Source organism: Anopheles gambiae, chromosome 3 (genome assembly GCF_943734735.2).
Source record: "Anopheles gambiae chromosome 3, idAnoGambNW_F1_1, whole genome shotgun sequence".
Lineage (NCBI taxonomy): Eukaryota > Metazoa > Arthropoda > Insecta > Diptera > Culicidae > Anopheles > Anopheles gambiae.
Window position 1 is genome coordinate 15,532,847 of NC_064602.1, and position 26,462 is coordinate 15,559,308.

General features: G+C 47.3%; 1 protein-coding gene across 2 annotated transcripts in view; it reads right to left on the reverse strand.

The window, feature by feature from the left end:
* LOC1275554 (homeobox protein B-H1) overlaps positions 1-20,915 on the reverse strand; it is a 33,481-nt gene extending 12,566 nt beyond the window's left edge. Inside the window, exon 1 of one of the 2 annotated variants that reach the window (XM_061655373.1) lies at positions 19,250-20,915. The gene's annotated coding sequence lies outside the window, so the exon portion shown is untranslated. The remainder of the gene's footprint in view (positions 1-19,249) is intronic. The other variant, XM_061655374.1, reaches the window with a different exon arrangement.
* Between the last annotated feature and the right edge of the window lie 5,547 nt (positions 20,916-26,462).

The window sequence follows — 26,462 nt, forward strand, 5'->3', positions numbered from 1 at the left end:
TGGGCAAAAAAAAGAGAAAGATAAACTCTGCCCAACGCACGTCCGAAAACGCGAGGAGACACAAGGGAAATAGATATGCCAGTGTTCAAGAGATAGCAGAGGACGGGCTGAGACCCCCAAAAAGAGGAAACAAAATAATAGAGTCAAGCGATAGGAGTATAACATGATCTTTCTCGGCGGATGATGATCCTCGGTGATTTCGTTTCGTGTCTTCCAACAAAAAAAAACCGGCGTCGTGTGGATCCCAAGCTCGATGGCGGCTCTCCACGAAACGACCTTAGAAAGAATGCGTCGATCTCGGACCACTGGAATCCTCATTAGGGGCCTAGCAGAGACCGTAGTTCGTGTGGTAGTGAAAGAGAGAGAGAGAGAGAGAGAGATTGAGCAAAGAGAAAGATCATGGATGGCGCACGGGAAACGATCCCGTTGTGTGTCCGTCGCTGCTCTACATGATTACGACATTCTTGCGATGGTTCACAGCCGGTGGACCTTACACGCATTCAAGGAATTGGATTGTCCATCCGTTTGGGATGATTTTGTTGCGCCCGTGTGTGTGTTTGTGTTTAGTTTTCTCACCCTCCCTAGAGTTTAGTCGGAGTTTTTTTAAGTCTTTCGGATCACACTTAACATCGCATAACGCTAAGGACGCACACTATCATCTGGCTAAGAGGTCCGGGCAGTGAATTTCGCCAGATTTGCGAACGGATGTCGGATAGCTTTCTCGGCTCTTTTGTGCGAGAGAACAGGTCAGGTGGATTTTGTTTATCAGCGTCCCGTGTATGCAGGGGAATCGATCCCACATGACCCAGTTACTAGCTGGGTTGCTGAAAGAAGGTTTCGTTTGACCTTCGGCCGAACTCCAACAACGCAGAACTTCCTCTTTGTTGTGAAACAACTTGTCCAGAATTCAGTTCACGGTTTCAATTACTTTAATGTGGCAGGCTTTGCCTGCTACGCTGCGTTCCCCAACGTCATACAACCACGTCCGGCTAGAATGTGGCTTTGCGTCCCTCAGCTCACCCGGTTTCCGGTTGACTTAAAACCGATCCCTCTCTTTCAACTTTACCCTTGGGCCTGACCACTTCCCACCGACGACAGCGCAGAAACCTTCAGAACCTTATTCGGATATTCGGTTCCCAAAATTTACAAATATGTAAATATGCGTGCCGGCATCGATCGCAAAACATCGAGGAAAGGAAGAAAGGGACAACCCAACGGCAAACAAACTAACCACAACAGCGTGCGGTTTTTTGTTTCGTTTGCCCTCCCCCCCCTCCCCGGTACAAAACGGGGGCCACTTGTGGGCTTCGGGAGGGCTTCGGGATTTCACAACAATGCCAGCTTAAAAGGCTGTCGGACCTCGAAGTCTGCGGGCGGTGAAAATCGTGAAATTAAACCTTTTCCAATAGAACACCGGATGCGTTATCGGTTGATTAACAGCCGGAACCGTCCGGAAGAATGGACCACGTGGAACGGGAAGCATAGAACACGGCGCACGGGACGGAAGCTGTTGTGTTTTTCCGGCTGTGTGTGGGGAGTGGGAGCTAGAATGAGAATGCCAGGAATCCGGAACGGGAAAGCAACGAAAAAGCAGGAAGCCGTGTTTTGCGGTACGATCGCGCCAACCATCGCTTCATGGGAACGGAGTTAGCAGGTTCGGGCGTTTCGGTTTCGGCTAATGCCGGGAAGGAATCGATTTGTGTGTGTTTGGGAGGGATTGGATGTACCATTACCGGGGAGCGAGGCCTTCTCCAAACGGTTTCGGGGCACAATCATCAACTCCAGGTTCATGCTTAGGTCCAGCCGAAAAAGGGGTGAAATTCTAACAATGGAATGTTGAGCTGTATTCTACGGGCTGCTGGTGCAAAGGGGAGAGCCATCTCACTTAATTAAATTAATTTACGGTCATTCTACAGAAGAACACAAAAAAACAACCCACCCTTCAACGGAGAACCTTTGCTCCAATGCTCTCGCGGTGAAGTATCCGCCGTTGTGTAAGGGTTTGTGTATGTGTGTTTTACGAATAGAATAGTTTTTGAAGATGTTGGGATGATTCTTGCCGCTTTTGTGTTCTTTGCCGGCCACTTGTTCTACGGAGAGAGAGAGAGAACGAGAGCCTTCGAAGGGGTTCGGTCAATGGGGAGACTTGTTAAGCAGGCAATAATTATTCATTCAACGTCCTCAGGCCCTCCAGCTCAGCCACTCGTCACTGCTTTTTTTTCTCTTCGTCGTGTGGCTGTGTGAAGCCCAATCGTGTGAAGTTCTGCCTCCGTTGTTTGGGATGCCTGCCCTGCAAACGCGTGCTCGAGAGCCACTGAAGCGTGAATTGGATTGGAGGAGCTTCACTTCATAAGCTCAACACACACACACACAAAACCCCCTCCCACTAAAGCTTGCGACCATTGCAGCAGAGCGCTAAGATGGCTCTTTTAATGGGCAGCGATAACATCGTGCTTGAGATTAAAAATTAGGATCTTTGATAACAAAAAAAAACGGCAAACGTTTGAAGGGATAAAGTTGGATTTGGAGGTAGGTGAAATTGCATTTCATTACATTCAGACAGCTCGTTCGGCGTTGCTAGTGCGACTGAACTCTGGAGCCGAGTGCTATAAACGTACTCTGGTAGCAAAAATGCTCCACTCAACACATACACCAACACCAACCCCATTCTAGAACGCACACACAATGCTCATTTTCACAATACTGAAATTGCTTTATAGTTGCTTTTTGGCTGCCACCGGGGCTGACGGGACCGTCAGCTCTCCCAGGCGTGCACCGAATGGTGACAAATAAACAAAAGCACCTACCACCCCACCACACACACACACACGCGCAATCTGTACAGTTTCCCTGCTCAGTTCGCTGGGAAAATAAAGGCATCAAAGCATGGGCCCCGTTCATTGCTTATTGTGCGCCTTTTTAAACTTATTTCTCATTTATTAATATCCCGTGCAGCCCGTGTGCCTGGTTTTTCCTCTGCAAAAGAACAGTGAGCGGTGGAGGCCCCTTGGAGGCCACCCGGGGAAAGGGAGGCCACCATCACAGCTGAAGCGCTGGGAAAACTGGGGCCGGGCGGATTTTGCCATTTGCCTTTGTCCGGTTCCCGAAACGCGCAACACACCGTGCACACGCAACACGCAGCAGCCGCTGTCGTACAGTACAACACAATGGCCGCAACTCCAAACGGGTGGGAGACTGCGGCCAAGAAATGTGCAAGACAAACCAACCAACCAACCAACACGACTGGGTGGGCAAACACACAATCGTTGCGCTTCGTTGTTTGGCAGTGCCGCTATGTCACCAGGCGCGTCGGATGGACGCAAAACCTTGGAGTGCTCACGCGAGGCGCTCATCGAGGAAGCGGACGACGAAGACGAAGCCGACGGTTGTACGCTATTGTTTCATCGTCAGCCGCCTCTCTGCCTGCGGGGGTGACAGCTCCCTGGGAAGCCACGGCCGTCGGAGAAGCCGCTGATGATGATGCAAACCCAGGTAAGTCACATTGTCTTCCAATGGCCGTCCGCGGCATTGACGCAGGCTCGTTTTCTCACCGAATCACACAAAAAACGGAAGCATAAAAGGTAATCCACTGCGCTTGATAACTTCATCCCGAAATCGCGTGTCCTCCCCTGCCACAAAATGACCCCCCTCCCCAGTGAGCTGCTGATGAATTGAAATTAGTGTCCAATTTCCTCTTCGTAGCAAAATGCGAAACCATCATTCATGCCCGCCGGTGATGTACACTACTGCCCTGTGCGGGGTCAGGTTCTCATTAGAGAGCAGCGCCCCCAGTGGCATGCAGGGGGAGTCTTCAATTGCAGTGCAAGTGTGGATCGTTAGCAGTGGAAGCTGGAAAGCTGTGGGTGAAAGTGAAAACAGAATAATTTCACCACGATCTCGTTTCATGGGTCTCCCCCTGGGCGCTGAATGGTGGTGCCGCGTAAGTAGTATTGCTTTACTTCCTCATCCAACCAAACTCATACGGTACACATACAGGTAGGTTGCGCATTTATGCAACCACGTTTGTACCATGTGCGGAGATCTTCGTTCGTTCGTTCGGTTGCTCATCTCCGGTGCATCCGGAAATGATGCATTTTTGATTGCGCAGCACGGCGAGGTTCGTTTCAATTAAAACTGCATCTTTGTACGGTGCTGTTGTATAGAAGTCAGTAATCTAGGTGGTTGTATGTTTCGGAGGTCGTTACCGATGCGGGCACACAGCTGGCAGCAAGAAGCGATGCACATTTTTAATCATTTCTCGAATGGTTCTGTGTAATGAGCGTTTTGTTTCTCGTATCCATTCAGAATGATCGAGGCAAAAATTGGACACAAATATCTTTTTAATAACCACAACCAAAAGCTGTCTCAGCCTTGTACTACATTCTTCAATAAGTCTTAACACTTAAATCACCTTACTTTATCATTCCCTGACTCATTAACAATTTCACATCATTTAATTACAACCTTCTTTGTAGTGGAATTCCAACAATCATTCGCACCAATCGAGCTTTCTATTAAATCTTCAGGCTGGACTTTAAACACCTCCACCGACAAAACATCACACGCTTTCCCACGCATCTTGAAAGCAAAACGCGCTCTGCCTCACTTTTACCGGGCAACGGCGATGGCTAATTAAACAATGCATCAAAACAAAAGCTTCTGGGACCGGATGGTGGCGACGATGGTGAGAAGCAAAGCGCCCAAGAAAGTAAAAGTGACCACGTCACCCACCATTCCAGCAACGGTCTAATGAACGGTCCAGGTCCAATATTGATGCGGATGTGCGCATCTCGGTTCGGCTCGGCGCGGCTTCATAACAACCAGCATCACCAAAGCGCCTTCCAATCATAGCCCAATTCCGGGGTTATATGCTTTACAATCTGTCTGCTTCTCTGCTCTGCCTCTGATGCTTCTCAGCAAACATCCGCGCTATGCGCCAATTCGTTTGCAAATGCATCGCTCGCCACTCGGCTCGCTTACGTCTACTCCAAAATGATAGCCTTAGCCGTACGCCGTCTGGCAATAGAGGGCCGAGTTTCGCTTCCGAACAAATGTTTGCTATTGATTTTTATTCTTCTCCGAGATGATGCTGCCCGCACCCGCACAGACGAAGCAGGAAGAGGAAATATTTTATATCCAAATCCAACACTCACACACTCCCGGCTCCAGCATGGGCGAGCTTTACAGCGCAGAATGTCCGAAACGTGGGTATGTACTTTGCTGCAACGTTTGCACAGCTTGTTTTCTTGGTTCACCCTCAGAAAGCGGTCCCTTCCTCGGACATTCTTTGTCGTCCCGGGACAATGGTGCCCTATGCACTTCCGGCGGTGAATGTGTCCTTACCGAATTTATACGCTTCCTATTGTGGCTGGTGCAGCTTCCCTGTGATCCGCTTTCCGTTTACCTTCCCGCCAACAGAAACCGAAAACGAAGCATACACGTAGGGAGCAACGACAACAGCAACAACAGCAGACAAGAAGACGGAACAAATGGAAAGCTATAAAAAGCGAATGTTGCAATAGTAGATCCTCATACCCAAAGAAAAAGGAAAAAACACGATCCAGTTCAATTCAATCCAGGTTGTATTCTCATTTTTTTACAACTGCTTTCAAATCAATTTGTTTGTCCCTTCGGTACGGAAGGCTTTGAGAAGCGTTTGGGGCAGGAAGTCGAGGTCACGGACGATCGAATAATTGCCATTGTATCGGGCGTTTTACGACCCAGTAAAAAGGACACAATTTGTCACATGAAAAATGGTGGAAAAATAATTGCCTCACGGGTAAATAGGAAACAGGCGAATAGTGGACTACAGTTTGGGTTTTTTGGTGATAAAACTCTTCTATTTTTTACTGAAAGCTCATTACAGTTGGCAGATGCGCTATGGGATTGCAACTGACAGCTAAACGGAACAGATACCGAACCGAAGAATTGGGGAAGCTAAGAGTTATATTTTTAATCGTTAAAAATATCCCGAAAGGCACAATGCAACGAATGTTTGACAAATGGCTGCTTAATGAGCCAAGGGAGACCTACTATTTGAACCGATGAACCCCCTCTCGGGGGAATGTTCCTTCTGCCGTCGATTTAACCCGAGGCAGGAGGATGCATAACTCATGCAAACGCTAATCACACACACCAACAAACACCATAAGAGACACACACATATACACACACTCTCCGGCGAGCGGAAGCTGGTTAACCTACTTTCCAGCCAATCTCCAATGAAGATCTCAACGCGCTCGGACGCACTCGGACGATCAGGTGCGTGCTAACTGTCCCTTCGCATTATGCATTCTCACTCCAACCAAAGAATGGAAAGGGGGATATGGCAGAGGGCACCCCAGTGTGCATCTTCCTGTCCCACTGGGGAGGGGGAGTGAATGGTAGAATGAGGAGGGATGTGTGTGTGTGTGGATGGGATGTATAAATTTATAAACCCGTTTTCTGCGACCCTCACAAGATCGCTGGAGATCGTGAGCGAGCTCGAGGGTGAGATAGAATTCCACGGATGCATGAAGGGGATCGTTTTTTTTGCGCAAAGACACAATCAAGACAAGATCCCGATTTTATGGTGCGAACATTCCTACCAAAGGGGTTCGACCTTGCACACACGAAGATCTTGAGGACTGACAATGATGATGATGATGAGCTTGGGATTGTAGCACTCAAAATCCCGTCTCCGTTGGGTTCGGATTTGTCGGTTGGGCGGATGAAACCGATCGCTTGCATCCGTTCCGCAGGCTCTGTTGCTACTGTGAGCGTTTCTTGGAGTACACCAATCAAAGAGAGGTCGTGTTTGTTTCGCAATAAGCAAAAAAAAACATCACACAGCTCACATGCTAAACGAGTCGAGGAGTAGGCCTCACGGGACCTTACTTTTGAACTCTTGCTGCGACTTGTTGCCCACGTCCCAAAGCTTCCTCCGGCGGCTTGTAATACGGCACCCTTCGGCAAATAATTGCCGCTCAATCGAGTGTGTGTCACTTCCAGCGAATACAAAACTGAGGCCCTTGCAGAACCGGAAGGATGCCATCAGCGAAAGATGACAACCTCGGGTTGTTTGCCGCCTGGAATGAAAACTCCCGCCCCATGGGTTGTTTTTTTCTGTTTTGTTTTGCTCTTCTTCCTCTTTTAATTAGCTCACGTCATAAGCAGACCAACACATTGAACACTTCATAAAAAAGCAGGCTGCTAGAGCTTCCGGAGCCTATCAAGAGCTAGCTTGCCTTTGTGCCAAGAGGGCACACCACTCCCTTTGTAGCAGTCAGAATTGACGACCAACCACGGCTACCGTTCTACACGGTGACAACGAAATGGAGTGCTCTCGGTGTACAACAGTGCCCATTGACGGAGTGTAGGCTCGCTGTAGACTGGGCTGGGTGGTACGACGACAACATTACAGCTTCCGGTTCAGGTTCAGGAGCTTCATTGATCCTCCGGTTGCGTTCAGAAGCGCGATTGTTTCAACAACTCGTTTCGGCTTACTCCGTTCTCTGGGACAGGGAAAGGGCTATCCGGTTTAAAATTATGATTTCCTCGCCATAATTCTGATGCTTCCTGTTGCTTTACCCCCTTTATAGCTGATGGACAGCTCCCGCTTTTCCATGCTGGAAATAAAGTTCCATTTCATCCATACACACGTGCGTTTGGGGCGGATTTGAAGCGAAACAAAACGCCACAAAGGAATGCGTCCCCTTTCAGCGCGTGTTTTGCGGAACTGAGCGGAACTGATGGAACGCGATTGTTTACAATTAAATTAACATAAAAATGTAATGCGCACCCCATACATTCTCTCGCTCCCTCTCTACCCTTTCTTTCCGTCCCAAAAGAAAGCCATCCCTCGTACCGGAAACATTACACAGCCACAGTTAAAGCCGTACCGGGGCGTTGCAAAGTTCTTTTCGGGCAGTGTTGCTGCTGCCGAGACTGTGGCTGCTCGCAACTCAACACCGGATACGGCAATAGAACTTTCATCATCAACGTCATGCGCGTTCTGAACGGAACATTGCCTGGTTGTGGTTGTTGGTGGCGAGTTTCATGCCCGAATGGGTTTGCCGAGGAACATAGAACGCGCCCAACCCGACTGTTTGGGATTTATTGAAATTATGATACTGCACCAACCCCAAAAAAGGCGTCCACTCATCCATAAGCCAGATGCGTCCGTGTTTGTGTCCAGAAATGGCGGAAGGCCACACCACCGCGAGACACCGTTTTGATGAGGCCATTGTTTATGTTTCGGGGCGCTTCCAGCGTACCAGCCCGGACGCACTGAGAAGCTGAAACGCACAGAAGCGTAAAACAGTGAGCCGGTCGCTCAGTCCATAGTGTTCGTTCTTCAGAACACTACCGGAATTTGGGGAGAGGAAGTACCCGTTAAACAAAAGCCTGAAAAGCCGGAAGTATCGTATTTTAAATCTCCTACGAAGGCATTGCCGGTGCCCGGCGCCCTATCGGTGCTAGAATGGGACTTCCTCTCGCACGGGAGGATTTGCGCTTGACGGAGTTTGAATAGCTCGTTCGATAGTGGACGTAGGCACGGTTTGGCTTTAAGCCTCTCCATGGAATCGACCAGGAACTCTGGATGTTCTGGAGCTCTCGGGAGCGTGTATGTGTGTGTCTATAGGAATGATCAAATTAACATGCAATCGATATTCTGAATCTGGAGCCTGCCTTGAAGGAGGAACTGAGCATGCAATTCCAATGCTGTCAGCACCAAAAACACATGCCACCGAGAAGCAGCTTCAGGAGACATCTTGAACCGTACAACCGGTAAGAAAGAGAAGAAACAAAACATAGGAAAGCTATTTTAAATTACATTCCAAAGAACTGTCTTTCCACTGTCCCGGATGCTCTTTCACATCCGTTCCCTTTCTGTTGTCCCAAACGCTCCGAATTGAAGTGTCCTGTTCACAGTTCGCCATTGCCAACTGGCTGCGCTTGGGTGTCAGCTGGTGCATCGCACCCTCTCACGGCAAAGTGCTTCGTTTTTTTGCAAAGAAACAAACAAATTCAAGCATAAAAAAACGAAATTCCCATGCGTATGCTCTACACGGTCCACGGGGAAGGGTCAGAGCATTGGTGAGCATACACGTACAAAAGAAGTTCATGTTAACAGTGCCAAAAGAGCGGGTTTGGAATGTGGTCGGGCTAGAGCTCAGCTCCGGTTTCGGTTGGCTGGACGGACGGACGGTACGGAGGGTTCAGGGTTTGCTGTTTGACAGCAAGGTGGAAGGTGAAAATTGCATCACCTCAACGTGGTAAAGGTAGGTGAACCAAGTAAAGAATTTAAATTAATGCAGGTGTTGAGAAGCCATTGTTGCTTTTTAGCCTGCGCCGGCTTTTGCACGCAACAAACGCAAGCAGCCTGATGTTTGTTCACCCGATGCATGTGCTCTTTGCGTGCAATTGGGAGACATAAATGATCTCCAATGCTGGAATTGAGTTCGCAAGGGAGTTGCACCGTGCAAAACCATTCCAGTAAACGATAAGAAAGACATTAAGGCATTAAGGCGTGCTACCCTCTCGGATCGTTCAAAACTCATCGACCTTGCCCCGTAATGCGAATGGCCTCCCTTTCTGCTTCCAGCAGGTTCATCAATCCAATGCGCTTTGCGTTGGGAGTTCGTTGTCCGAGGTTCATCCTTCCAAAACGCACCCCGAAGGAATACCGAATCAATTCACACTCGGGTGAGTTTGCAAAACGATTAAGTCCGCTAACCCAAATCTTAGCTGCTACTCCGTCTTGCCAGCTTTCGAAGGTGCACCGGGCAGCCAACCTTGGGATACATTATTCCTTGGAGAGTTGCCGACCAAGCAAGAAAAACGAAGAAAAAAAATGATAAACAACTTTCCGAGGGATCTCATTGAAATTGGCACTTCAACTGTTGAGTTTGTGCTCAACCTAAAATCAGTGCAAGTTCGGGTGAGGTGATTTATACGTTTACAGCCTTCTCAACCCGTTCTGTCTGGCGGGTTCCCCCAGCTTTTAAGTGCCCAATCAAAGACGAATGACTTTAACAACAGCAACAAAAAACTCGTCAAGCAGAGCGTATCCTATGGGTACTGATGAACGTTGTTCAAGATTTGAAATCAAGCAGGTCGCCGCGAAAACCCGAAACCGTTTCGGTGGTGACTACCCACTAACGCCGTCCAGCGCTTCATTTTTTTTGGCATTAAAGTCTTGCACAATGTTTCTGGGCCCTCTCAATTTGCACGCCAGTTTTGCTTCCCTTTTCTGCAGCGTACCGAGAAGAAAGAAGAAAAAAACACACACACACCAACCGAAAGCTGATACTTTTGCGCAAAAGTGGCCACAGAAGCAACGCGCCGTCATCCGATGCTTCCCTTGCGGCTGCCCATACGATTTTCGGGAAGGGCTTAGCAGAGGGATCGTTAGCCAAACACACGGGGACGTAACATAACCGCGCAACAGCGAAAAAAAAACATGCCATTGGTTAAGGAGGAAGCAAAAGAAAACCATAATTCCTTGTTGACCGGTGGAAACCTTCCTAGAATGCAACCGCGAGGTGGCGTTTTTTTTTCATGCGCAAACAAAGTTCGCTTGGGAATGCAAACATCGTAGAATGGGGATGGATGGACACGCAAAAAAAATCGCCCCTCCACATACACACACACATACAGAGGGACTCACAAACTCTTTGCCCCTGCAGGCTTGAACGCGTGCTCCTCTGTCCAACTGGCAAGGGGTTGGCGGCGATCCCAGGGAGGGCACCACCCATTGTACAAACACGTTCATCCGTGGAGGGCCGTTATGGCGATTGATTTGATTTATGACCCTGCCCGACCCCATCCACACAGCTGAGTGTGTGTGTTTGTGCCGGTTCTTCTGCCCCTGCTTGGGAGTGCAACACTCGCAAAAAGGGCTCCACCGATCGACCCAATCCGCAATCCGGTAACCCAACTCCCCGCGTTCGTGTGGTGGTGATGTTGCACCGAATGCTATGCAAATGGTATGCTAAGCATATGCGCACGCTGTCGCTGCTGGGTTTTTTTCTCTTATTGAGCCGCTTCTTATTGTTTTCTTAAGTAATTTCTACACGCTCGACTGCAGAACACTCGGGGCTCGAGGTGGGTTAGGATTTGGTGTATTGCTCGGTAGAAACGATGGAAGCCAAAGGCGGCAGCAGGAGGGCAAAAACAACGCACCTACACACGCATTTGGCCGGGCACAAAGCACACAGCGTACGGTGGGAGTGCCATCAACCCGAGCCCCTTTTGCAGGAAAGCTCGAAAAGGATGTAAGAGGTAAGAAAGGCAGGGAAAGGGTTTTGGTGAGCTTGATTGGAGTGACACTGCGATGTACAACATCTCCATCGGTTTGAGCGACAATTAAGTTGTATGGGGGTAGGGCATGTATAAATAATCAAGAAGCTGCACCTTGGGACGGAGACAATCGCGCAAGCGAAGGAAGAAAGTAGACAATCCGTCTGCTTGCTGCCTTCGTTTGCATCGACTTGCCGAAGCCGAAGTCAGAGGTCGAAAACGTATTAAAGAAAATGATTTAATTTTCATTAATTTTTATGTCACGCAACAGCGACCGTGTGGGGTGTTGGCACTGTTTAGATAACAGATTGTTATGTTTATTCAGCAAAGCTAAATACATTCAATTAAAGGTGTCGCTGACGAGAATGGCGAAAGCAACACAAAGCTAGCCAGCGTCTGAAGGTGGGGATAAAATTAAAATGTTACAATAACAAAGTGAATTGATTACGATAAAACTTGCCCCGTGCTGTGTATTGCGAATCAAAGCATTGTGCGTCTTTTTTTCTTTCTTTTCTCTAACTTTAATCAAAGCTTGGAGTGAAAGTAAGCTGCTCGAGTTTAGTTCACGAACAAACATTTCGCCTCTGTCTGGTCTGCCTCTTTTTCTGTCCAATCATCCTCAATTCAAACTACGCCAAAGTCCCACTACCCGCGAATTGAATGTCGCCTGACAGCCAGCAAAGCCCCTACGAGCTGAGGTTCGAATTTTCACCTTCCACGAGATTAAGTAGCCTCTTTTCAGCCTCCACAACACACACACACATTTACACACTCCTTTTTGTGACCGATCCCGGCGTTACAAATGCCATTCAAATTACGTTCCCGAATCGGAAGAAAAAAAGGAGAGAATTTGAGAGAATGTGCGACGGTAAAATTGAGCTTCAGCGCACTCCAAAAACCTCGTGGCGTATGTGTTTGCGTATGTACTCTTGTATTCGCAAACACCAAAAAAACCCTCACAAATGCGAGGAAAATGGGCGGAAAATGACATCGATCAACAAGCGTGCACGCGGGCGCGTAGCTTTTGTACGGCGCACACACACACACACCCGATGGAAATGATCCATTCACCAAGTTCCACCGGGAAGGCTTTTAGGGGGCCTTCCCCAACAAGCACACCATACGGTACTGTAAAAGAAGCGAAGGAACCAAAAAAACGCACAGAGTATTTACTCCATCACACATTAACGATGTAAAAATAGCACCATTCCTCCGTCCCCACCCGAATACAGAGAAGGGTGAAAGGGACGCAAATTAACTTCGGCTGTCGCTTCCCCGGCTTCCCATTGGCATTGTGCCAGAGCTTATCGATCGTTATCGTCATTTCGGCAGCCGTGCTGCGACGCCGCGACAAGTGCCAATGCAAAAACCCAATCAGCTGTCAGTCAATGTGAGGTGAGCGCCTTTTTGCATGCTACACCGAACATGGAAAGCCGTTTTGCACGCGTATCGGTGGTGTATTGTTGCTCTGCTTGCTTTGTTGTCGCTCCTTAAGTACACACACCGAAAAGGGAATTAAATTGTTCACACTTCCTGTCTTTGCGTGGCCTGTTGGGTGGCTTGTGGGTGATGTGAGTGGCTCAGCAAACATCCCGGGATGCAAATGCGGGCGTTAAATTTAGAACATTGCGCAAAATACACGCCATATGTACACCCGAGCAACATATGCCAGCATTGGGAGTAAAGGAGCCAAAAATAAAGGATTAAATTTTGAAAAATACCCTCAGACGTGTGACAGAAAAAAGGAACCAAAAAAGCGGGACTCTTACCTCCCAGAAGGCGAGCGCAACCTGCGGGTGGTTTCACTACTGTTCCTCCGGTTAATTACAGGATTTGTGTGGCTGTATACAGCTTTGGAAGGTTTCATGTTACAGGTAGAGGCGTGGAGAGGGTGATTCGGAACAAAGCGTTTCCTTTCTGCCCGAAGTCCCGGGAGGTCCCAGGACGCTTCGAACGGGGTGTGAAAGACGGCACGAAGAAGATCATCATAATGATGATGATGATGATGAGGACGCCTAGGGCACCCCGTAAACCCCGGCCTGGAGAGTGTCACATTCAGTTCCAGATAATAGCTGGGACGGAAATGGGACCTTCTCGCTTCCTGCCTCACAACGGTTTGGTACCAAACGAAAAAAAAGTATACTGGTCCACAGAACGGAAGTTACTCGCGCATCTCCCAAGACAGCGCCACGACAAATGTGTCCGGGATTAAAACCATTAAGGTTCCGGCGGTGCGTCTCTATGGGTGTGTGCGATACCTGATTTCTCTTTGCAAGCCAAAAACACACGCTCCTCTTCCACGCTCGTTCTCGTATTGGTTCATCTACATAAATCCCTGCCAGCCAGCACTAGCTGTCCACACATTTCCGGCACACATAACCCCCCCCCCCCCCCCCCCCCCCTCAAGCCAGCTTGGGTGTGTGTCACGAGAGGGAAGCAAAAATGGGGAAATGGTACCTTCATCATCTCATTTGTAACGTTGCTCTTGGGTGCTTTTTTTTTATTCGCTTTCCACAATGCTGCTCACTGATTATCTTTTATGCCATTTTTTTGAGCCAATGCTGCAAATACCGAACCAAAAAAAGACCCGCCCCGGAAAGCAAACGCTATGGGAAATTGTGTGATCATGTGTGTGTTTAAGGGGGAGAGAAAGGAAGACCAAACTCCACTGTGTTCCTCGGCATAATATAAATCGTCGTCACAGGCGGCTCTTTCTGGTGTATGTTGGCATGTGCGAAAACAGCTGTAGCCAGAGTCATCCAAGCGAGCCCAAACACACACACATAGACAAAAAAGCGTACACCTTGAGAACACAAGTAGAGCACCACGGCTCACGGAGAGGGCTTTGGTGGTCTAGCAGCAACTGGCCACTTGAAATTCGCACCCCTCCCCTTCCCATCCCCTGCCACATTGTGATTAATGTGCAGACCTTAATGAGACACACGTTCATCCGGCAAGTGACGGTGTGCGCTACTCTTGTTTTTCCATTTGCAGCGGAACGATTTTCCCTTTTGTGCGCACTTCCAATCTTTGTTGCAAAACCGTTTAGTGTGGTGGAAAGTTTGCAACCCAAATGAGTTGATCGCGAAAAAAAAAGAAGAATTGGGGAAAAATCCACACCGAACCAAACTAACCAACCATCAACCTTGAAAAAGGGAAAAAGCGCGATGCATTGCCAAATTTATCTCCCTTTTTGGAAGTTGTTTCTAATGAGCGTCACTTTCCGGAGGAGTGGGGATGTAGGGAAAAGAGGGTGCCAAAATTAGGCGCGGCACGTGGGAAGTGATCATAAATCAACACACACACACACATGTACACCCTGTCGCATGCGGGATGAATTCAAAAATCTAAACCCCGGTGCAGAAGACAGTACGACGAGGGACCGTACTAACGAAGGAAAGCTAATTTTCCTCCGACGGGGCTTGATCGCGTGGAAGATTTTTGGGGTTCGGTTGCTAAATTTGGCCCCCACCTGAAAACGGGACTTCTGCTTCTCGGCCTAATGGGAGGAAAATGGGTACCCTTTATACACACACACAGGCACAAAAAGGCGCCCGCCGAGTTCGTTCCTTGACCTCTCGCAGGGTTTGGCTCAAGGTGGAATATGGACATGAAAACTTTACGCACCAAAATCACGGAGCCGATCATTAGAATAATTCCCTACTCTCTACCCGTTGTTGGTTCGAAAACGTTCCGCCGTGAAGCCCGAAACGTTTGCTCTAATAATCCACCATCGCCGAAGACGAAGAAATTCGGGCTTCATTTGGCCGGTGGGATACAGACCATGGCAAGTACCAGCGCCTCCCTCCCCCCAAGAGAACCAACGCGAGAGAGAGCGGGGCAATCATTATTATCGTCATCTTCATCGGCTTTCTACCGTGCTTCGCGATCATAATCAAGTGGAATTGTCCGCTTCCTCCCGCAGCTGATTCTTGGCTGGTTTTGTTGTGTGATGTGTGTGCGTTCTGTCCAGCATTCCAGCAGTGCGCGTGTGTCTGTGTGATCTTCAATGCCCCGTTCTTCTGGCTCTTTCCTTCACTCACTTTAAAAGGCCGCCCCTCAGCTACAGTGTTTCTTTCTATTGCGACTTCCGCCTAGCGCTAGTCCGAAACGAAACGAAAACGGAGGAGTCCCGAAAAACCCTTCTCGCTTTGGATGAGAAATTGGAAAACGGGCCCGGGGAATGATCGTAAAGATGTTTAATATCAAAATTCCACCCAATGTTCGCTCTATCTCTCTCACTCTCGCTCTCTCTCTCTGTTCTGTTCTCTTCTACTCTTTCTCTCATTGTCTTATGAGGTCGATCGAGCGTTCCTGCGAGACGGAAACGAAATCGATAAATTTCCAATAACCCCGCCGGAACGCTCGAGGCAAACGCACGGGGCGCGTTTTCGTGTGGTTTTGGGAAGAAATTCCAGCAAACTCCCCCTCCCATCTATCTCAAACTCAACCCAGAGGGGACACGAAAACCCCACTGAAAACAGTCATTCCACCCTTTTCTTTCTGACCGCGCCGAGAAGGTGGGAAAGTCCGTCCGTGCGTCCGGGAGCCTTTCACGGTAAAACCTCGTCGAAATACTGTCCCAATCGTCACCAAAGTCGTCGCTTCGGAGCCCTTGCCAACGGAACGGAATGGAACGAGTGACACGAAAATCCGTATAATAATAAAAGAAAGAAAGAACGGTTGACAGGAAGTTCCAATTTATAATTTACATTTCTACACTCTACACACCGTCCGGCGGGGCAGGCGACATTCGCCGCATCGCGTACGACTTTCCGCCCGCTGGTGGCGTTCCAGTCTCGTTGGACTCTTTTATTTTCACATTCTTGCTGTTTTATTTGTCACCCCGAGTACCCCAGGGGCGTTCTCGTGAGCTGTCTGGTTGTCCGGAAGCGGACCCGGATGGCACAATCGATTGGCTGGAAAAGCTCGCAATCCGACACTCCTGCTGACAAGTGTTTTTGTTCCCTTCGATTGCCCGGCGCTTGGAGAACTGCCGGAGCTCCATTTAAATCGGTAAAATGCAAGTGATTTGCCCTTTTTGTAATGATAATTGCTGTAAAAAACCAAATGTGCCCACTCACACTCAGACTTCCAGGTAGGGTAAGCATTAGCCACCCAAGAAGAAGGCTGCTCAATGGAGCCATTCCAACCACAAACACTTTCGACCGAAAAGACGTCTAATGAAGCGGAACGATTGCCTTCTTTTCCCGTAAAATCGAACGATCGTTTATCGTTGTCATTACGGGGCTGCTTTTCGTATTCTAAAAATATGCACACGTGCATATCCCGGAAGATGGATTGGGAAAAAGGCAAGTCCCTTCCCGGTCGTGACTTTTCTTCGTACGCAATTTTCCTCGGCTCTTGCTGAGCTCTAAAGCCCTAAGACTCCTAAATCCTAAAGCCTCTCGAGCGTCTCGACCGCAGCATAGACGCCGCTAGAATTGGAAAAGTCATGCCACTTAGAGGGAAGGAATTTTTTAATAATTACCTTCGAATTTTCTCCCAAGCAAACGAAGAACCGAGGAGCACGGAAAGAAAAAAAAGTGTTCTTGAGAGAAACTAAGAAGAAGTAGAAGGAAAAAAACAACAAAACCCCGGAATTGGAATCGATAATTGAAGCGAACCGAACAGCGCGTTTTGGGATCTTTTGGGTTTACAGCCTGCACCGACTGGCTCTGGGTACAGCATCCAATATATCAAATCGCCGGCACAGTTGTGTCGGCGGCTTCTTCGCCTCCTCTACCCAACAAAACACATTCCAATGCCCATTTTGACCCATCATCATCATCACCATCATCAGCAGCAACTACATGAAGCTCATGAAGGTCTCATCAGCGCCACTAAAGAGAGAGAGAAAGAATAGCGCCAGGTCAGAAGTTAAAACAAATGACCGGAAAGGAGGTCCGACCGATCGGACGATCGATCGTTTGGGCAACCACCCCACCAGCAATCCGAAAGAAAATGATCCCAGAAAAAGAAGAACCTTAAACATCTTCTCGAGAGATGTAAATTAGAAATCGTAACCGATGGAATCGTTTAGCCGGGCCGACGAACCATTAAGCGAGTGGAGCGCGAGTACGGAAGAGAATTCTGGTGAGTCGTATATGCACATATATGCGGATCATCACATCCCCATTCAATGATCCGCAGGCAGGCAGGCTGGTAATTACACTCGCACACGGTGATCGCGCAGCGGCCAATTTCGACATTCCACTGTACGCGATCGTGTCCATTTGCGGTGTGCGTTCGGCGGCAGATCACCGGTTTTGTGCACTCTTTAACTCCGAATTTCGACGTCCAAACGACGCATTGGCGCAGTTGCAGTGCCAGTGACCTCCGAAAATTTGCCCACCATCTAAGGGTGACCATCACTGAGCGATCTTCAATGGAAACCAACAAACAAAGGTTGAAGGTCAACTCGAGTGTCGATTGCATTCGATCGCTTGCGTCACTCCGGTCGAGCGCATTCGGTCGGTCGAAGGACAAGATCGAGAACGAACGGCGGTGCTTGTTTGTTCAGAATTCGAACGGATGTGTAACACCTGGAGTTGAGCGTAAGGGTACCGATCAAAGGGTTGCGTGAGCGCTCGACCACTCAACACTCTGCCCAAGCCCGAGCTCCCAATTAAAGACGGCCACGGCTTTATTTACACCCCGAATGTTTGAGAATGTTGGAAGCAGCGAACGCTGCGGGCGTCCATTTTCCACGCTACCGATCCTCGAGCAATGGATAGATTGATGGATCTTCCTTTTCTTTTGTTCGCTGGGAAGGGACCGCGTCTTTGAAATATGAGGCAAGATTTACAAACATTGCCCAAAACAGGGGACGAAAACACCAAAGACACTGTTTAAATAAAAATTTACCAACAACTTTTCTTTAAACAATCTCAATGTCCGTCCGTCGGGAAGAAAAGTTTTTGAGGACCATTATGAGCAGGGTCGTACTGCCGACAGCAATCAAGAAGGGCTTTGAGGGCGGCCTCCTTTGCGTCCGAAACTGGACCATAACGTTCCGTAATTTATTCAATCAACACGCGCTCGTGGGGCCCACGGCTTGCGGACACCTTCGGACAACTTTTCGGCGTCTTTCTCCATGCTCCAGTGCATAACGCTCTCCACCACTCTGGAGCACTAGAACCACGCGCAAACGGGCGTAAAGAGGCCACGCCATCCAGATGGAGAGATTGGCGTGTGTTTTATTGCATTCCGTCCACGGTTCACGAACTTCAACCGGGTGGCTGGGACGCACACTGGGCGAGTGTGTGTCCGAAAGAGTGAAACAGCACGCGTTACATCCGGTGAGGCCACTTGTTCGTTCATTTTCTAATGAAAATTGCCCAGCACCATCGAAAAAAAAACCTCATCCGCAGGTGAGTTCTACGCGCTCTCACTAACCTCGGGCACACGAACCTCGGCGTTCTTTGGGCCCGGGATGGAATTTTGGCCCCGCATAAATTACCCATAAATTACGCCCCAAACACGACATGGACACACATTCCTTCGGAGCGGAAAGGTTCACCTCCAACCGACCACCGACCATGGTGTGTCCATTGTCTTAAGTTCTCGGTGCTTGTGTTCTACCCGCTGCCACGCTCGCGTCTTCAATCGAGAAAGAAACCACCACGGCTCACGGCTCGGTACCAACGCGACGGGGCGTCTCAGAAGAGTGAGAAAATGAAAAACATAACTAACAGAAACAGATTCCACCACGAAAACCGCAGCCGGCGCACGATGTCATAACTTCGCGCCTCAACCCATCGGCAGGGTCTGTCCCATCGCGGCTCGTCTATGTGCAGGTGTCGTCATACTTTGCACGGTGGCGCGTGCGAGACTCGTAGAGGCCAGACAGACAGACAGACACGGCCGGACAGCAAATAGCGACATGATTCAGCTTCCGCGCAGCTTCCGTCCCAATAAGGCGCAAATAACATAACAGCCAATCGTTCGTGGCAACATGACTCACCTTTGTGTGCTGTGTTGCTGCTGGTGCTGCTCCTTCGGGTCTGGTGATAGAAACCGTTTAATTGGCGGCTTCGTTCAAAGCCACTTTACGCTTCGCTTCGCTTGGATGTTTCGGATGGATCACAAACTGCGGCTTTTTGATAGCACACAGCTGTGGCCGCACGACGAAAGTAATTTTTCAACAATTTGTTCTCTTTTCAATTTGGAACTGAATTTGCGCACTTAAATCGCGACTTTTTTTTGCGCACTTTTGCTTCTCTTATCAGCACAAATTTAGAACACTTTGCTGGTGTTATTGTACACTTTTTACGCCTCATTCATACTATAATTCACATCAGGGAAATTTTGCACATCCGTTTTGATAACCTTCACTTTGGGATGGTTACTTTTTTATTACTGTGTGTGTATTGTTGTAATATGATTTCTTTCTTTCTACACATCGCTCGATTAGAGTTGATTGCACATATTTTTTTTAGATTCTCTTTTCAGAGGTATGATTTTTTATCAACTGTTTGCCAACTCTCCCTTGCTGTTTGATTGTTATGTTTCACTTTGATTTTGGTTTTGGACAAACAATGCACAAATGCACAAACACTCACATCACCCGAAAGGGACGCTCCTTTCAAATATGTTATTATTTCTAGCCAACCACTAGCGGGGCGATAGCGATTTTCACCAACATCTGCTGTACAAACAGTGCTTTTTGTTTTACTTCTATGTTTTTTTCTTCTTTTTTCTATTCGTTTTGTTTCGTTTTTGTAACTTCACTTGTTCACTCTGCTGCGATGTCACCGCAACAATCGTTGCCTTCTTTGTTTTCGGAGCACAGCTCTGCAAAACAAACTGTTATAGAGCTTTGGTACCTTCTATTTTTATTTTTCGCTTTATTTTCACTCACTATGTTGCACTTGTTTTCTTGCCTTTTGTGGTCAGTTTGCTTTCGACCGGTCTGCGACCCGCGCCGAATCGGTGAGCACAACGCCGATCATCAGCAAACACCAGCCACCGAAACGAAGGGCCAGCCTCAGCAGCACCGTTGTTCGCTCACCCTTATCGCTCTTGGACACTGGTCTGGACCTTTATTTTCCGTTTTCAATAACCACCGGCAGAACTTGCACCCCGCACAACCTTACACAGGACACACAACTGCTCTTGCCACGGGAGCAACGGGAGACGACCGGGAAGGTCAGAGCGAAAATAAACTGCAACTGATAAAGTGTGCAGCGCGCGCCCGGCACAGACGATACAGTGCAATTGTTGCACACACATAGAGGGAGGCGCCACCCGCTGTCACTATCGCGTTACTATCAGAATGGAACGCGAATGCGGTGCGACTTGATAGTGTTGCTTATTTCTTTGCATGCAATTAAAGCACTCCATTCAGCACACTTCCGCAGCAAAACATGATCACACGCACTGTACACCAAACGCACACGAGAATCGAGAATGTTTCAATAGCAAAACAAACGGTTTTTGTAGTCGCTGCTCGTTGAAATCGTTCGTTTAGTTGAACGCGCGCGCGCACATATACACGGACACTACGCGGGCACGTTAGCGCGCTTCGATCGACTTAAGAGGAATGAGGATGGCTTAGCTGGAAAAGCAGGCTTAGCCCCGGGCCCGGCTGCTCGTCTGCGAGTCGGCTCTCCCTCTCTCTCTCTCTAGGTCGATTAAGGGCTCGCTCTTCGCTCACACACCTCGCCATAAAAACAGGGAGAACAAAACATCGACTCAGCAGGCTCGCTAGGGTAGCCGTAGCGTTGTGGAATGTTTGTATGTTGCTTCTCCGCTCTTTCTCTTTCTCTCCATTGCTGGCTTAAACATAAAAATATGCTACCGAGCATGGATCGTTTACGGGTAGGCGTGAATGCAAAGGGAACCTGAAAGAGTGCAAGAGAAAATGCTCAGCTCTTTACTTCTCTCTTCATCGATTTTTTATTGTTTAATTGCTTCTCTCCCTCTCTCGCTCTCTGTCTGTACCGGGCAGACTAACATGCGTGCGGTTTCATCGATTTTGTAATATGGGGTGCACTATGCTTCGTGTACAGGGTAAATTCCATGTGACTTTTCGGAGTGATTTTTTATTAGTTTGTTGAGTTTTGTTTTCATCTTTTTGTTTTGAATTTATAAAATTACTTAAACATCAGTAGGACAAGAAATGTGTTTTTGAAGGTTATTAGAATATAATCAATGGCAGCTTTGTTGTCCGTCAGATAAAAAAAACTTGAATTTGGTTCAGAGTGTTATTTCTTTAATTCCTTTTTTCATCCCAAAATGGTCAGCAGATTTTTAACTTATTTTTTTTGTTTTTTGTCCAGTTTTCTCAGTATAGTTTTTATTTGTTAATGCAATTCTTGCAGCTACTTTTTTTTTGTTTTCATTCGATTGAATTAAGTTTAATTTTTAATATATTTTTCTTCTAGTTTATTACTTTTTATTACTAGTAGCCGGTCTATATAGTACAGTCGTCAACTCGTACGACTTAACAACATGCCCGTCATGGGTTCAATCCCCAAATAGACCGTGCCGCCATACGTAGGACTGACTATCCTGCTATGGGGGGGAACCAATTAGTCACTGAAAGCCAAGCCCACAAGTGGGTACAGGCAGGCCATGACCGACAACGGTTGTTGAGCCATTGAAGAAGAAGTTTATTACTTTAATTTGCTTTCATAATTTCCATAATTTTCTTTTGTTATATACACAAGACAAGACTCTTTACAACACTGTTTTCTTTATTTTTTATTTTTTCATTATTTGCTTTTCTTTAGGTGTAGGTAAATGGGATTAACACATTTTTACACAGCCTTTAAATAATGTTACTATAATCTTAAGCTTACGTTTTTGTTGATTTATATGAACAATTGAACACTTTTTCCAATGCTTTTGATAATTCACCGAGCTTTACGAAATAAAAAACCGGCTTTCACATTCAACTTCGCTCGTAATTTTTTTAAATTGAAAATTATTATTCGCTCGTTGCTGCTTCATATACCGGGCTTGACTTTGCCGCTGTGTATTGCAATGAAAATATGATCCCATCAACCCGGGCTGGACAGATTTTCATGATAAGTTTATAATGATGCCGGCTTCATCGTGTGCTCTACTGCGTTCAACAAATTTATCCACCGGTGTTTCCGGTTTCTGTCCGATTCGTCTGACGACGACGACAACGACAACAGAGCGGGGACAGAAATAAAAATTGTCTCTCCCATTCTTTTCCTTTCCACTCTCCCCCTCTGTTAGAGATGGTTGCGTGCGTAAACGGCGTGGAAAATACCGGGTCTCCCGAGTGTGCTGTGGTATTTATGTTTTCTCTAAACCGGGTATGGTGCACATATGCGTCTGTGTGTATGTGTGCGTTGAAGATCATATACCATCATTCTAGAAGCCATTCTACCCGACCGATAGAAGCCCCCGTTGGGGATAAACAGACGGGGAAGGCAGTAACAAACCAACACAAACACACGCGCGACGTGCATTGCGTGGAATATTATAAAACATCTTTCCACAACAAGTGCGCATATGTGCAGTCACCCCCGTCGCATGTGCATAAGCAGCGCAGCTCGCTGCACTTGGCCGCACTGGCAACTCCCTCGTCACATCATCGCTTAAACCGGCTGCTGCTGCTCTGATGTTTGCGTGCAGAAAGAAAGGCACTGGACAGAGAAGAGAAGCAAAAAATGACAACAAAACATGAAACGATGTCACTGCCACTGCATTAACTGCCCAGGCCTTCCCGGGCACTGATCGCATGCGATGAAGGAAACCTCCAAGCAGCAAGCAGAGCAACGCACCGCACCGTTCGCATGCCTTTGACATAATGTTCCAATTTAGATTGACGCTGGATTAATGGCGCATGAACTACCGCAAAACAATTTCGCCCGGACCACGCCACTACTACTGCCACACCGCCTGATGATTGCCAATCATCTTTTGCGCTTTTCGGTGCGTCACTGTGCGTCCGATTTACTCCAGCGCACCATCGGCTGGGGCGAGCCGGTGTACGGCGATTTTCGTGCAAATTGTTTGCCCTCTCGGACAAAATGAGCCAATTTCGGTGCTTTATAGGGCAGCGTGGCGGGGCAGCTTTGTAAGGTCTCGGCAAGGGGAGAAAAGTAGTAATCAAAGTGGGAAGATTTGAGAAGAACAGCTTACAAGCTAATTGGAAAGCATTATGAGCATTCCGAATGGGAATCATTAGTTAACTGTGCTGCTTTAGCTATATTCAATCGCACTCAAACACAGCTTTTTGATATACAAAAGCGCTACAACGTTATCAATAAAAGACCCGTTTATAAAATTGGGCTTACTTAAATGGCCATCCTATCCGCTTATCTATCAAACAACAACTCAGCTCGCCAGCCTCCAAAAAAAAGCTCATAAAAATTAACTTCCAGCTTATGGCAGCTGCGCGGAGCGAGCCGCAGGATTTACGTATCGAAGATCTTGCACCATGAACGCGCGCAACCATTAAACGCTGAATGCGCGCTGGCCAGGTCCAGCCCAGGGCTTATAATAATCAAAATCGGATTATCGTGTGCATGGAGAAGGAAAACAAATAAACTTCACCCAGCACGCCACTGTTCCGCCAGGAGAGTTGATGTTACGGGTGTGTTTTGGCAGACGAACCCCATCCCAGCTGTTGAGTCATAAATGTAGATTTATCATTTAAAATACCTGTTAGATAGTTATTTGGAGGTAAAAATGACTTTTTATTAACTAAATATTGTCAATTTAATGTTCTTCCCTAATGTAATTTCTTTCCCTCCCCTTTCACGCTGCAGTAATGCAATTAGTCAAATTAAGCTTCCCTTATCTCTCTCTCCAGCATTTTGTTTATTAAAGTCGCGATCTTCCCCCTTTTTGTTTGTTTGCTTCGTTGGAAAATGGTTTTCCTTTACTTTCAACGTTTGCGTTTGCTGAACGTTTTCGCCTTTGTTTTGCCACTTCTCACTTCACTGGCACGCCCTTGGTACAGGTAGAGGATCCCCCACAGTGGGAATACATGAACCCACCCGGGATGTTTACCCCTGCCAATCGCACACACACCCATTAGAGGAATTGGTTTGCGTTTGTGTGTTTTTCCATTTTCCGGGACGCTCCCGTTTTGGAGCGTGGTTTTGGAGCTGGATTCGTATTTCATGCTTCACGTGCCATCGCACGGGTTTTCCCTGTCAGTGCGTGCAGTGTTGGGAAGCGTGCCCGAAAGAGGAGCATGTCCCGAAGGGATTTCCCTGCTTCCCTTGCTTCAACACAAAGAACAATCCTCCAGTGTAAGATAAGACCAAGCTAATAATATTCCTCCTGCTTCAGGTTTATCCAGTTGCAAGGTGCGGAACTGCAGTTCCGGCCCGCAATGGATCCGAATCGCTTGTGACTGAGCACGTGACCAAGCCCACCCGACTATTGGGCGCGTAGGCAGGCGGATAGAGAAATTAAAGCCCACGCCGAAAATGTCGTCGTTGTCGTTGCCGTTGTCTAGCCTCGTTCCGGTGTGGTGCGAATGATGAAAACAACAGCACAGGGCACATCACCGTGGGCACATCTGTCTTCATCTCCCACGTCCGCCCGCGCAGGCACATGTGGGCTCGCCTGCTCCAAGCTCCAAGGTCGGCGTAGGATGATGTACTGACCCCGTTCTCGCCCCCGGGATGCATTGGCTGGGTGGGTGGTTAGTTTGGATTATGAAACGGAAATCTCCATCATTTTGGGAGAGTAAATCTTCCGAAAGGTGTTAGGCTTTGCATGGTCAGCATGTGTTTGCATGTTGGGACATGTTTTCAATGCGATCAGCAGGACATGTGATTTAAGGTGAAGGGTTTTGGTGAATCTAAATAAGTAAGAGACTTTGATTATAATCTTACAATCTTGGATCTTTTTAAAATGGCTTTCAGGCGTGATACAGTTCCACTTTAACTATTATTGGCTTTAAATATAGAATACACTAAATCTTTTTAAGAACATCAAAACCATTCTCTAGTTGGAATTTTATATATTTATTAACAAATTCATACTCTTATATACCAATTTGAAATCTTTGACCAACACAGGAAAGTTATTATTATCCTTAGCTTTTTTGGTCGAATTCACGCCTTTTTAGAGTTGAAATCAATGTTCAGAAACATTACCATATTATTCTAAATACCTTAAAAATGGTAGTTTTAGTATCACTTACAAAATCCTTTTTCCAATATGTTTTATATTTGCAAAATAATCATTTACAAAAGTCATAAAGATACACATTTTGCTGATATTAGTAATTTATTACGTTATCAAGGATGTGTTGACATTTTTTGTTATAATTGCAAGTTCATCTTATGGAATTTGTTTTCGATTTTAGAATTATAAAAGTGGAAAAAAAAATAAACGTTAAAAATTATAGATTAGTTTTGAAGTAAGAAAATTTGCCATAAAAAAAGAAAAATGGAGGAAATTGAAAAAGACGAAATTTTTTTTCAATTAACAACTAACAATTAATTTGTTGTAAAGGCACCACAACACTGGTAAACACGAGAATGAATTAATAAAGCTTAAGGCACTTCCATTTTATTTGCAATCAATCGAGAATACATTCCCCAGAAAAGCTTTATTCTTATCGTTAAAACCAACCGTTCGTAAATCTCCCCAACCTTAAACCAGCCCATAAGTCCCACTGTAAAAGCTCCATAAATACGGAACCGAGTGGCAATAACACTGTGAACGACACGTAACAGTGCTGCCCGAACTTGTATGGTAATTTATGGTATTGGTAATAAAATTATTTCATCTCATCTTCGTCCCAATCGAACGCGGGAAGCTCATCAACCAGTCCCGTACCGTACGAACGAAACCATTCCAGTAGGTCTAAAAGCTAATCGGTTCCACCCACAGCATGACCGCAGCCGGATGATGATGCGTTGATAATGGCCATAAAGATACTCCTTCCCATGACAAATCGCATCGCAACGGTGTCCCGTCCCGTCGGAGAGCAAGCTAAGGAAAACTCACGCTGCATACCGAGATTGCTTATTGAAAGCTCATCGCCAAAGCTTGGCTGACATATTTCAGTCGTTCGCATTCGACTCTAATCTACTGCCTGTGTAGCTCATAATCGACGATTAGTTACGCCTGCCTGTGCCCCGTGGTGGGTGGCTGGAATGAGCCGACAGCACGCCCTCGGCGCTCTGATGGACTTTTATGATGAACCCATCGGTTATGCTAATCGGGCTCGG